At 39.8% G+C, this 11,244-nt stretch overlaps 1 protein-coding gene across 1 annotated transcript in view; it reads right to left on the reverse strand.

Annotated features, from left to right (window-relative positions):
* Positions 1-3,435: 3,435 nt before the first annotated feature.
* ZNF91 (zinc finger protein 91) overlaps positions 3,436-11,244 on the reverse strand; it is a 97,585-nt gene continuing 89,776 nt past the window's right edge. Inside the window, exon 6 of the transcript XR_003307070.1 lies at positions 3,436-5,426. The gene's annotated coding sequence lies outside the window, so the exon portion shown is untranslated. The remainder of the gene's footprint in view (positions 5,427-11,244) is intronic.

The raw sequence follows: 11,244 nt of genomic DNA on the forward strand, positions 1-11,244 counted from the left end.
TGATCTTTGATGGTTTAAAGTCTGTTTTATCAGAGACTAGTATTGCAACCCCTGCTTTTTTTTGTTCTCCATTTGCTTGGTAGATCTTCCTCCATTCCTTTATTTTGAGCCTGTGTGTGTCTCTGCATGTGAGATGGGTCTCCTGAATACAGCAAACTGATAGGTTTTGACTCTTTATCCAATTTGCCAGTCTGTGTCTTTTAATTGGAGCATTTAGGCCATTTACATTTAAGGTTAATATTGTTATGTGTGAACTTGATCCTGTCATTATGATATTAGCTGGTTATTTTGCTCGCTAGTTGATGCAGTTTCTTCCTAGCCTCGATGGTCTTTACATTTTTGCATGTTTTTGCAATGGCTGGTACCGGTTGTTCCTTTCCATGTTTAGTGCTTCCTTCAGGATCTCTTGTAGGGCTGGCCTGGTGGTGACAAAATCTGTAAGCATTTGCTTGTCTGTAAAGGATTTTATTTCTCCTTCACTGATGAAAGTTAGTTTGGCTGGATATGAAATTCTGGGTTTAAAATTCTTTTCTTTAAGAATGTTGAATATTGGCCCCCACTCTCTTCTGGCTTGAAGAGTTTCTGCTGAGAGATCCACTGTTAGTATGATGGGTTTCCCTTTGTGGGTAACCCAACCTTTCTCTCTGGCTGCCCTTAAGATTTTTTCCTTCATTTCAACTTTGGTGAATCTGGCAATTATGTGTCTTGGAGTTGCCCTTCTCGAGGAGTATCTTTGTGGCATTCTCTGTATTTCCTGAATTTGAATGTTGGCCTGCCTTACTAGGTTGGGGAAGTTCTCCTGGATGATATCCTGCAGCGTATTTTCCAACTTTATTCCATTTTCCCCGTCACTTTCAGGCACACCAATCAGATGGAGATTTGGTCTTTTCACATAATTCCATATTTCTTGGAGGTTTGTTCATTTCTTTTTACTCTTTTTTCTCTACACTTCTCTTCTCACTTCATTTCATTCATTTGATCTTCAATCTCTGATACTCTTTCTTCCAGTTGATCAAGTCAGTTACTGAAGCTTGTGCATTCGTCACATAGTTCTTGTGTTATGGTTTTCATCTCTATCAGTTCTTTTAAGGTCTTCTCTGCATTGATTATTCTAGTTATCCATTCATCCATTCTTTTTTCAAGGTTTTTAGTTTCTTTTTGCTGGTTATGTAGTTCCTCCTTTAGCTCTGAGAAGTTTGATTGACTGAAGTCTTCTTCTCTCAACTCATCAAAGTCATTCTCCATCCAGCTTTGATCCGTTGCTACTGATGAGCTGCATTCCTTTGGAGAGGGAGATGCGCTCTGATTTTTTGAATTTCCAGCTTTTCTACACAGCTTTTTCCCCATCTTTGTGGTTTTATCTGCCTTTGGTCTTTGATGATGGTGATGTACTGATGGGGTTTTGGTGTGGGTGTCCTTTCTGTTTGCTAGTTTTCCTTCTAACAGTCAGGACCCTCAGCTGTAGGTCTGTTGGAGTTTGCTTAAGGTCCACTCCAGACCCTGTTTGCCTGGGTATCAGCAGCGGAGGCTGCAGAACATAGAATATTGCTGAACAGCGAGTGTTGCTGTCTGATTCTCGCTCTGGAAACTTCATCTCAGGGGTGTGCCCCACCATGTGAGGTGTGAGGTGTCGGTCTGCACTTAGTGGGGGATGTCTCCCAGTTAGGCTACTCAGGGGTCAGGGACCCACTTGAGCAGGCAGTCTGTCTGTTCTCAGATCTCAACCTCCATGCTGGAAGATCCACAGCTCTCTTCAAAGCTGTCAGACAGGGGAATTTACCTCTGCCGAGGTTTCTGCTGCTTTTTGTTTAGCTATGCCCTGTCCCCAGAGGAGGAGTCTACAGAGGCAGGCCAGCCTTCTTGAGCTGTGGTGGGCTCCACCCAATTCGAGCTTCCTGGCAGCTTTGTTTACCTACTTAAGCCTCAGCAATGGTGGGCGTCCCTCCCCCAGCCTCACTGTCACCTTGCAGTTAGATCTCAGACAGCTGTGCTAGCAGTGATGGAGGCTCCATGGGCGCGGGACCCTCTGGACCAGGTGTGGTATATAATCTCTTGGTGTGTCATTTGCTAAGACCCTTGGTAAAGCACAGTATTAGGGTGGGAGTTACCCGATTTTCCAGGTGTTGTGTGTCTCAATTTCCTTTGGCTAGGAAAAGGAATTCCCTTCCCCCTTGTGCTTCCCAGGTGAGGCAATGCCTCACCCTGCTTCAGCTCTCGCTGGTCGGACTACACCCGCAGACCAGTGCCAATTGTCCAACACACTAGAGTGAGATGAACCCGGTAGGTACCTCAATTGAAAATGCAGAAATCGCCCATCTTTTGTGTCACTCACGCTGGGAGCTGGAGGCTGGAGCTGTTCCTATTCAGCCATCTTGGGTGCATGCCCCCGTTTCAAAAGCTTTTTTTTTGTTTTTTAGACAGAGTCTCGCTCTGTCACCCAGGCTGGAGTGCAGTGTTGCAATCTCAGCTCACTGCAAGCTCCACCTCATGGGTTCACACCATTCTCCTGCCTCAGCCTCCCTAGTAGCTGGGACTACAGGCACCCACCACCACGCCTGGTTAATTTTTTTGTGTTTTTAGTAGAGACGGGGTTTCACTGTGTTAGCCAGGATGGTCTTGATCTCCTGACCTCGTGATCCGCCTACCTCAGCCTCCCAAAGTGCTGGGATTGCAGGCATGAGCCACTGCACCCAGCCTACTTATTCCTAGATTTTATTGATAGAGATTTGGTTTTTTCTTCTAGGCCTCTACTGGCTCAGAAATGTTGCCTTTTAAGTTCTACAGAAGAGTTTTGAACCTGGTGAATCAAAACAGATTTTATTCTGTGATACAAAACAGCATGTTCTATAACATGTTTACAGATATCTTGCTTCTAGTTTTTATCACTGGATATTTGATTTTATTTTGTAGGTCTCAATGGGCTCCATAATGTCACTTTGTACATTGTACAAAGTGTGTTTCAAACTTGGTGAATGAAATCATGGTTTTATTCTGTGATATGGACATCACACCTTAAGCATTTTTAGACATAGCTTATTTTTAATTTTCAGGTTGGGATATTCTATTTTTCTATACAAGCTTCAGTAGGCTCAGATATGTCACTTTGTAGATTCTATAAAAATAGTGTTTTGAACCTGGTGAATCAAAAAAAGTTTCCATTCCATGATATAAAACAGCACATCACAGAGCATTTTCACAGCTTGTGTCTCTTTTTTATAGCTGCATTTCCAATTTTTCCTTATAGTCCTCAAATGGCTCAGAAATGTTACTTCATGTATTTTACAAAAAGAGTGTTTATATCCTATTATCTAAAAACATGGGTTCCATTCTGTGATATAAAACAGCACATTACAAAGTGTTTTCACAGGTAGCATGTTGCCAGGTTTTATCACTCTATATTCTTTTTTTCCTTATAGGTTTCAATGGGCTCAGAAATGTCACTTCATATATTCTCCAGAATAGTGTTTGGACCCTGGTGAATGAAAACCCTGGTTGCATTTCCTGACATGAAACACACATCTGAAAGCATTTTCACACATAACTTCTATGATTTTTAGAAATGGATATTCAATTTTTCTTTTTAGGCCTCAATGGCAACAGAGTGTCTCTTCATAAATTCTACAAAAGGAGAGTTTTGAACCTGGTGAATCAAGACACAGGTTTCCATTCTGTGATATGAAACATCACATAACAAAGCATTTTCAAACATAGATACTTTATAGTTTTTACATATGGATATACAATTTTTACTTATAGACCTCTATGGGCAGAGAAATGTCACTTCATAAATTTTACACAAAGAGGATTTGAACAGGTGAATCACAACACAGCTTTCCTTATGTGATGTGCAACAGCAAATCACATAGTATTTTTATGTGGAGATTCTTCAGTTTTTAGAGATGGATATTTGGTTTTTCCTTGTAGGCCTCAATGGACTCAGAAATGTCACTTCATAGATTCTACAAAAAGAAGGTCTAAAACGTGGTGAATTAAAATAGAGGTTCCATTCTTTGATATAAAACAGCACATCCCAAAGTATGTAGCTTCTTTCTAGTTTTTATCCCTGGTTATTCCATTTCTCTTTATAGGCCTCAATGGGCTCAGAAATGTCACTTTGTAGACTCTACATAAAAATGTTTGAAACCTGGTGTATCAAAACATAGCTTCCATCCTTTGAGATGAAATGACACATCACAAAGCATTTTCACAGACACCATGATTCTCCTTTTTATCGCTAAATATATATTTTTCCTAATCACCTTACTTCATGAAGAAATGTCGCTTTGTAGATTCTACAAAAAGAGTGTATGAAACCTGGCATATCAAAACACAAGTTTCATTCTGTGATATGAAACAGATCATCACAAAGCATTCTCACAGATAGCCCTTTTCTAGTTTTCAGAGCTGAATATTCTATATTTACTTATGATCTGCACAGACTTGTCACTTTGTATATTATACAGAAGGTATGTTTGGAATCTAGTGAAACAAACACAGGTTCCATTCTATGATGTGAAACAATACATCACAAAGCATTTTTAAATATAACTTGTTTCAAGTTTTTATTGCTGGATTTATTTTTTTATTGGCCTCAGTGAGCTCACAATTGTCACTTCATAGATTCTTCACAAAGCATGTTCAGAACTGAGTGAATTCAAAAAATGGTTTCATTCTATGATGTGAAACAGCACATTCCAAAGCATTTTCACTGATAGCTTTTTTCTTGTTTTTATCATGATATACTTTATTTTAATAGGCATTAATGGGCTCAGAAATATCACTTGTTATATTCTACAAATAAAGGGTTAGAAATCAGGTGAATCAAAACAGAGATTTTATTCTGAGATATGAAACAGCATATCACAAAGACTTTTCACATATAGCTTGTTTCTACTTTTTGTTGTTGCATATTAACATTTCTTTTAGAGGCCTCAATTGGCTCTGAAATGTCACTTCATAGATACTACAAAAGGAGTGTGGGAACTTGTTGAATCAAAACACAAGTTCCATTATGTGATAAGAAAGAGCACATCAAAAAGCATTTACAATGATTGCTTACTTCTAGTTACTAAATCTGAATATTCATTTTTTTCCTAATAGGCCTCAATGTCCTCAGAAATGTCACTTTGTAGACTTTATAAAAAGAGTGTGACATGGTGAATCAAAACACAGGTTTCATTCTGTCATAAGCAGCAGCACATCTCAGAGAATTTCAACATAAATATTGTCTTTAATTTTTATCACTGGATATTCAATTTTTCCTTATAGGATGCAATCCATTTTGTGTGATAAAACCACACATCACAAAGCATTTTCACCAATAGTTTTTTTTCCAGTTTTTATCACTGGATATTCAATTCTTCCATGTAGGCTTCAATGGGCTCACAAATTTCATTTAGGAAATTCTCCAAAAAGAGTGTTTTAACCTGGTGAATCAAAACACAGGTTCAATTCTGTGACATAAAATAGCACATCACAAAGCATTTTCAAATAGCTTGTTTCTACTTTTTAAAGAAGAATATTGTATTTTTTCTTGTAGACATTAATGGGCTGAGAAATGTGAAATGTCACTTCATACATTCAATGAAATGAGTGTTTGAAACATGGTGAATCAAACACAGGTTTAATTCTGTGATATAAGACACAAATGACAAAGCATTTCCACATAACTTTTTAAAATTTTTTATCTCTACATGTTTGATTTTTTCTTATTGGCCTCAATAGGCTCAGAAATATAACTTCATAGATTCTACAAAAAGAGTGTTTTCAACCTGGTGAATCAAAACAAAGTTTCTATACTGTAAGAAATACTGACACATCATAAAATATTTTCACAGATTGCTTGTTTCCAGTTTTTATCACTGGATATTTGTTTTTTCCTTTTTATATATAGGCCTTAATGGGCTCAGAAAAATCACTTCACAGGGTGGAGCAAGATGGCTGAATAGGAACGGCTCCAGTCTCCAGCTCCCATCACGAGCAACACAGAAGACAGGTGATTTCTGCATTTTCAACTGAGGTACTGGGTTCATCTCAATAGGGAGTGCCGGACAATCAGTGCTGGTCAGTGGCAGCAGCCTGATCAGTGAGAGCTGAGGCAGGGCGAGGCATCACCTCACCTGGGAAGCGCAAGGGGGAAGGGAATCCCTTTTCCTAGCCAGGGGAACAGAGACACACAACACCTGGAAAATTGGGTAACTCTCACCCCAATACTGCGCTTTACCAAGGGTCTTAGCAAACGGGCACACCAGGAGACTATATCCCACACCTGGCCAGGAGGGTTCCACACCTAGGGAGCCTCCCTCATTGCTAGCACAGCAGTCTGCGATCTAACGGCAAGGCAGCAGCCAGGCTGGGGAGGGGCGCTCGCCATTGCTGAGGCTTAAGTAGGTAAACAAAGCTGCTGGGAAGCTCAAACTGGGTGGAGCTCACAGCAGCTCAAGGAGGCCTACCTGTCTCGGTAGACTCCACCTCTGGGGATGGGCACAGCTAAACAACAACAACAACAACAAAAGCAGCAGAAACCTCTGCAGATGCAAAAGACTCTGTCTGACAGCTTTGAAGAGAGCAATGGATCTCCCAACACGGAGGCTGAGATCTGAGAACGGACAGACTGCCTGCTTAAGTGGGTCCCTGACCCCTGAGTAGCCTAACTGGGAGACATCCCCCACTAGGGGCAGACTGACACCCCACACCTCACACGGTGGAGTACACCCCTGAGAGGAAGCTTCCAAAGCAAGAATCACACAGGTACACTCGCTGTTCAGCAATATTCTATCTTCTGCAGCCTCTGCTGCTGATACCCAGGAAAACAGCGTCTGGAGTGGACCTCAAGCAATCTCCAACAGACCTACAGCCGAGGGTCCTGACTGTTAGAAGGAAAACTAACAAACAGGAAACAAACACCCACACCAAAACCCCATCAGTACGTCACCATCATCAAAGACCAGAGGCAGATAAAACCACAAAGATGGGGGAAAAGAAGTGCAGAATAGCTGGAAATTCAAAAACTCAGAGCACATCTCCCCCTCCAAAGGAAAACAACTCATCGCCAGCAATGGATCAAAGCTGGATGGAGAATGACTTGGAAGAGATGAGAAAAGAAGGTTTCAGTCCATCAAACTTCTCAGAGCTAAAGGGGGAATTATGTACCCTGCGCAAAGAAACTAAAAATCATGAAAAAAGAGTGGAAGAATTGATAACTAGAATAATTAATGCACAGAAGGCCATACACAAACTGACAAAGATGAAAACCATGACACGAGAAACACATGACAAATGCACAAGCTTCAGTAACTGACTCGATCAACGGGAAGAAAGAGTATCAGAGATTGAGGATCAAATGAATGAAATGAAGCGAGAAGAGAAATCTAAAGAAAAAAGAAGAAAAAGAAATGAACAAAGCCTGCAAGAAGTATGGGATTATGTAAAAAGACCAAATCTACATCTGATTGGGGTGCCTGAAAGTGAGGGCGAAAATGGAACCAAGTTGGAAAACACTCTTCAGAATATCATCCAGGAGAACTTCCCCAACCTAGTAGGGCAGGCCAACATTCAAATTCAGGAAATACAGAGAATGCCACAAAGATACTCTTCCAGAAGAGCAACTCCAAGACACATAATTGCCAGATTCACCAAAGTTGAAATGAAGGAAAAAATCTTAAGGGCAGCCAGAGAGAAAGGTTGGGTTACCCACAAAGGGAAGCCCATCAGACTAACAGCAGATCTCTCGGCAGAAACTCTCCAAGCCAGAAGAGAGTGGGGGCCAATATTCAACATTCTTAAGGAAAAGAATTTTCAACCCAGAATTTCATATCCAGCCAAACTAACTTTCATCAGTGAAGGAGAAATAAAATCCTTTACAGATAAGCAAATGCTTAGAGATTTTGTCACCACCAGGCCTGCCTTACAAGAGACCCTGAAGGAAGCACTAAATATGGAAAGGAACAACTGGTACCAGCCATTGCAAAAACATGCAAAAATGTAAAGACCATCAAGGCTAGGAAGAAACTGCATCAACTAGCGAGCAAAATAACCAGCTAATATCACAATGACAGGATCAAGTTTCCACATAACAATATTAACCTTAAGTGTAAATGGACTAAATGCTCCAATTAAAAGACACAGACTGGCAAATTGGATAAAGAGTCAAGACCTATCAGTCTGCTGTATTCAGGAGACCCATCTCACATGCAGAGACATACATAGGCTCAAAATAAAGGGATGGAGGAAGATCTGCCAAGCAAATGGAGAACAAAAAAAAGCAGGGGTTGCAATACTAGTCTCTGATAAAACAGACTTTAAACCATCAAAGATCAAAAGAGACAAAGAAGGCCATTACATAATGGTAAAGGGATCAATTCAACAGGAAGAGCTAACTATCCTAAATATATATGCACCCAATACAGGAGCACCCAGATTCATAAAGCAAGTCCTTAGAGACTTACAAAGAGACTTAGACTCCCATACAATAATAATGGGAGATTTCAGCACCCCACTGTCAACATTAGACAGATCAACGAGACAGAAAGTTAACAAGGATATCCAGGAATTGAACTCATCTCTGCACCAAGGGGACCTAATAGACATCTGCAGAACTCTCCACCCCAAATTAACAGAATATACATTCTTCTCAGCACCATATCACACTTATTCCAAAATTGAACACATAATTGGAAGTAAAGCACTCCTCAGCAAATGTAAAAGAACAGAAATTATAACAAATTGTCTCTCAGACCACAGTGTGATCAAACTAGAACTCAGGACTAAGAAACTCAATCAAAACCACTCAACTACATGGAAACGGAACAACCTGCTCCTGAATGACTACTGGGTGCATAACGAAATGAAGGCAGAAATAAAGATGTTCTTTGAAACCAATGAGAACAAAGACACAACATACCAGAATCTCTGGGACACATTTAAAGCAGTGTGTAGAGGGAAATTTATAGCACTAAATGCCCACAAGAGAAAGCTGGAAAGATCTAAAATTGACACTCTAACATCACAATTAAAAGAACTAGAGAAGCAAGAGCAAACACATTCAAAAGCTAGCAGAAGGCAAGAAATAACTAAGATCAGAGCAGAACTGAAGGAGATAGAGACACAAAAAACGCTCCAAAAAATCAATGAATCCAGGAGTTGGTTTTTTGAAAAGATCAACAAAATTGATAGACCACTTGCAAGACTAATAAAGAAGAAAAGAGAGAAGAATCAAATAGACGCAATAAAAAATGATACAGGGGATATCACCACTGACCCCATAGAAATACAAACTACCATCAGAGAATACTATAAACACCTCTATGCAAATAAACTAGGAAATCTAGAAGAAATGGATTATTTACTGGACACTTACACTCTCCCAAGACTAAACCAGGAAGAAGCTGAATCCCTGAATAGACCAATAGCAGGCTCGGAAATTGAGGCAATAATTAATAGCCTACCAAGCAAAAAAAGTCCAGGACTAGATGGATTCACAGCTGAATTCTACCAGAAGTACAAGGAGGAGCTGGTACCATTCTTTCTGAAAATATTCCAATCAATAGAGAAAGAAGGAATCCTCCCTAACTCATTTTATGAGGCCAACATCATCCTGATACCAAAGCCTGGCAGAGACACAACAAAAAAGGAGAATTTTAGACCAATCTCCCTGATGAACATCGATGCAAAAATCCTCAATAAAATACTGGCAAATCGGATTCAGCAGCACATCAAAAAGCTTATCCACCATGATCAAGTGGGCTTCATCCCTGAGATGCAAGGCTGGTTCAACATTCGCAAATCAATAAACGTAATCCAGCATATAAACAGAACCAAAGACAAAAACCACATGATTATTTCAATAGATGCAGAAAAGGCTTTTGACAAAATTCAACAGCACTTCATGCTAAAAACGCTCAATAAATTCGGTATTGATGGAACGTAACTCAAAATAATAAGAGCTATTTATGACAAACCCACAGCCAATATCATACTGAATGGGCAAAAACTGGAAAAATTCCCTTTGAAAACTGGCACAAGACAGGGATGCCCTCTCTCACCACTCCTATTCAATATAGTGTTGGAAGTTCTGGCTAGGGCAATCAGGTAAGAGAAGGAAATAAAGGGCATTCAGTTAGGAAAAGAAGAAGTCAAATTGTCCCTGTTTGCAGATGACATGATTGTCTATTTAGAAAACCCCATCGTCTCAGCCGAAAATCTCCTTAAGCTGATGAGCAACTTCAGCAAAGTCTCAGGATACAGAATTAATGTGCAAAAATCACAAGCATTCTTATACACCAGTAACAGACAAGCAGAGAGCCAAATCATGAATGAACTTCCATTCACAATTGCTTCAAGGAGAATAAAATACCTAGGAATCCAACTTACAAGAGATGTAAAGGACCTCTTCAAGGAGAACTACAAACCACTGCTCAGTGAAATAAAAGAGGACACAAACAAATGTAAGAGCATACCATGCTCATGGATAGGAAGAATCAATATCATGAAAATGGACATACTGCCCAAGGTAATTTATAGATTCAATCCCGTCCCTGTCAAGCTACCAGTGAGTCTCTTCACAGAATTGGAAAAAACTGCTTTAAAGTTCATATGGAACCAAAAAAGAGCCCGCATTGCCAAGACAATCATAAGTCAAAAGAACACAGCTGGAGGCGTCACGCTACCTGACTTCAAACTACACTACAAGGCTACAGTAACCAAAACAGAATGGTACTAGTACCAAAACAGAGATATAGACCAATGGAACAGAACAGAGTCCTCAGAAATAATACCACACATCTACAGCCATCTGATATTTGACAAACCTGAGAGAAACAAGACATGGGGAAAGGATTCCGTATTTAATAAATGGTGCTGGGAAAATTGGCTAGCCATAAGTAGAAAGCTGAAACTGGATCCTTCCCTTACTCCTTATATGAAAATTAATTCAAGATGAATTAGAGACTTAAATGTTAGACCTAATACCATAAAAACCCTAGAGGAAAACTTAGGTAATACTTAGGACATAGGTATGGGCAAGGACTTCATGTCTAAAACACCAAAAGCAACAGCAACAAAAGCCATAATTGACAAATGGGATCTAATTAAACTAAAGAGCTTCTGCACAGCAAAAGAAACTACCATCAGAGTGAACAGGCAACCTACAGAATGGGAGAAAATTTTTGCAATCTACTCATCTGACAAAGGGCTAATATCCAGAACCTACAAAGAACTCAAACAAATTTACAAGAAAAAAACAAA

The sequence above is a fragment of the Piliocolobus tephrosceles genome, chromosome 21 (assembly GCF_002776525.5).
Source record: "Piliocolobus tephrosceles isolate RC106 chromosome 21, ASM277652v3, whole genome shotgun sequence".
Lineage (NCBI taxonomy): Eukaryota > Metazoa > Chordata > Mammalia > Primates > Cercopithecidae > Piliocolobus > Piliocolobus tephrosceles.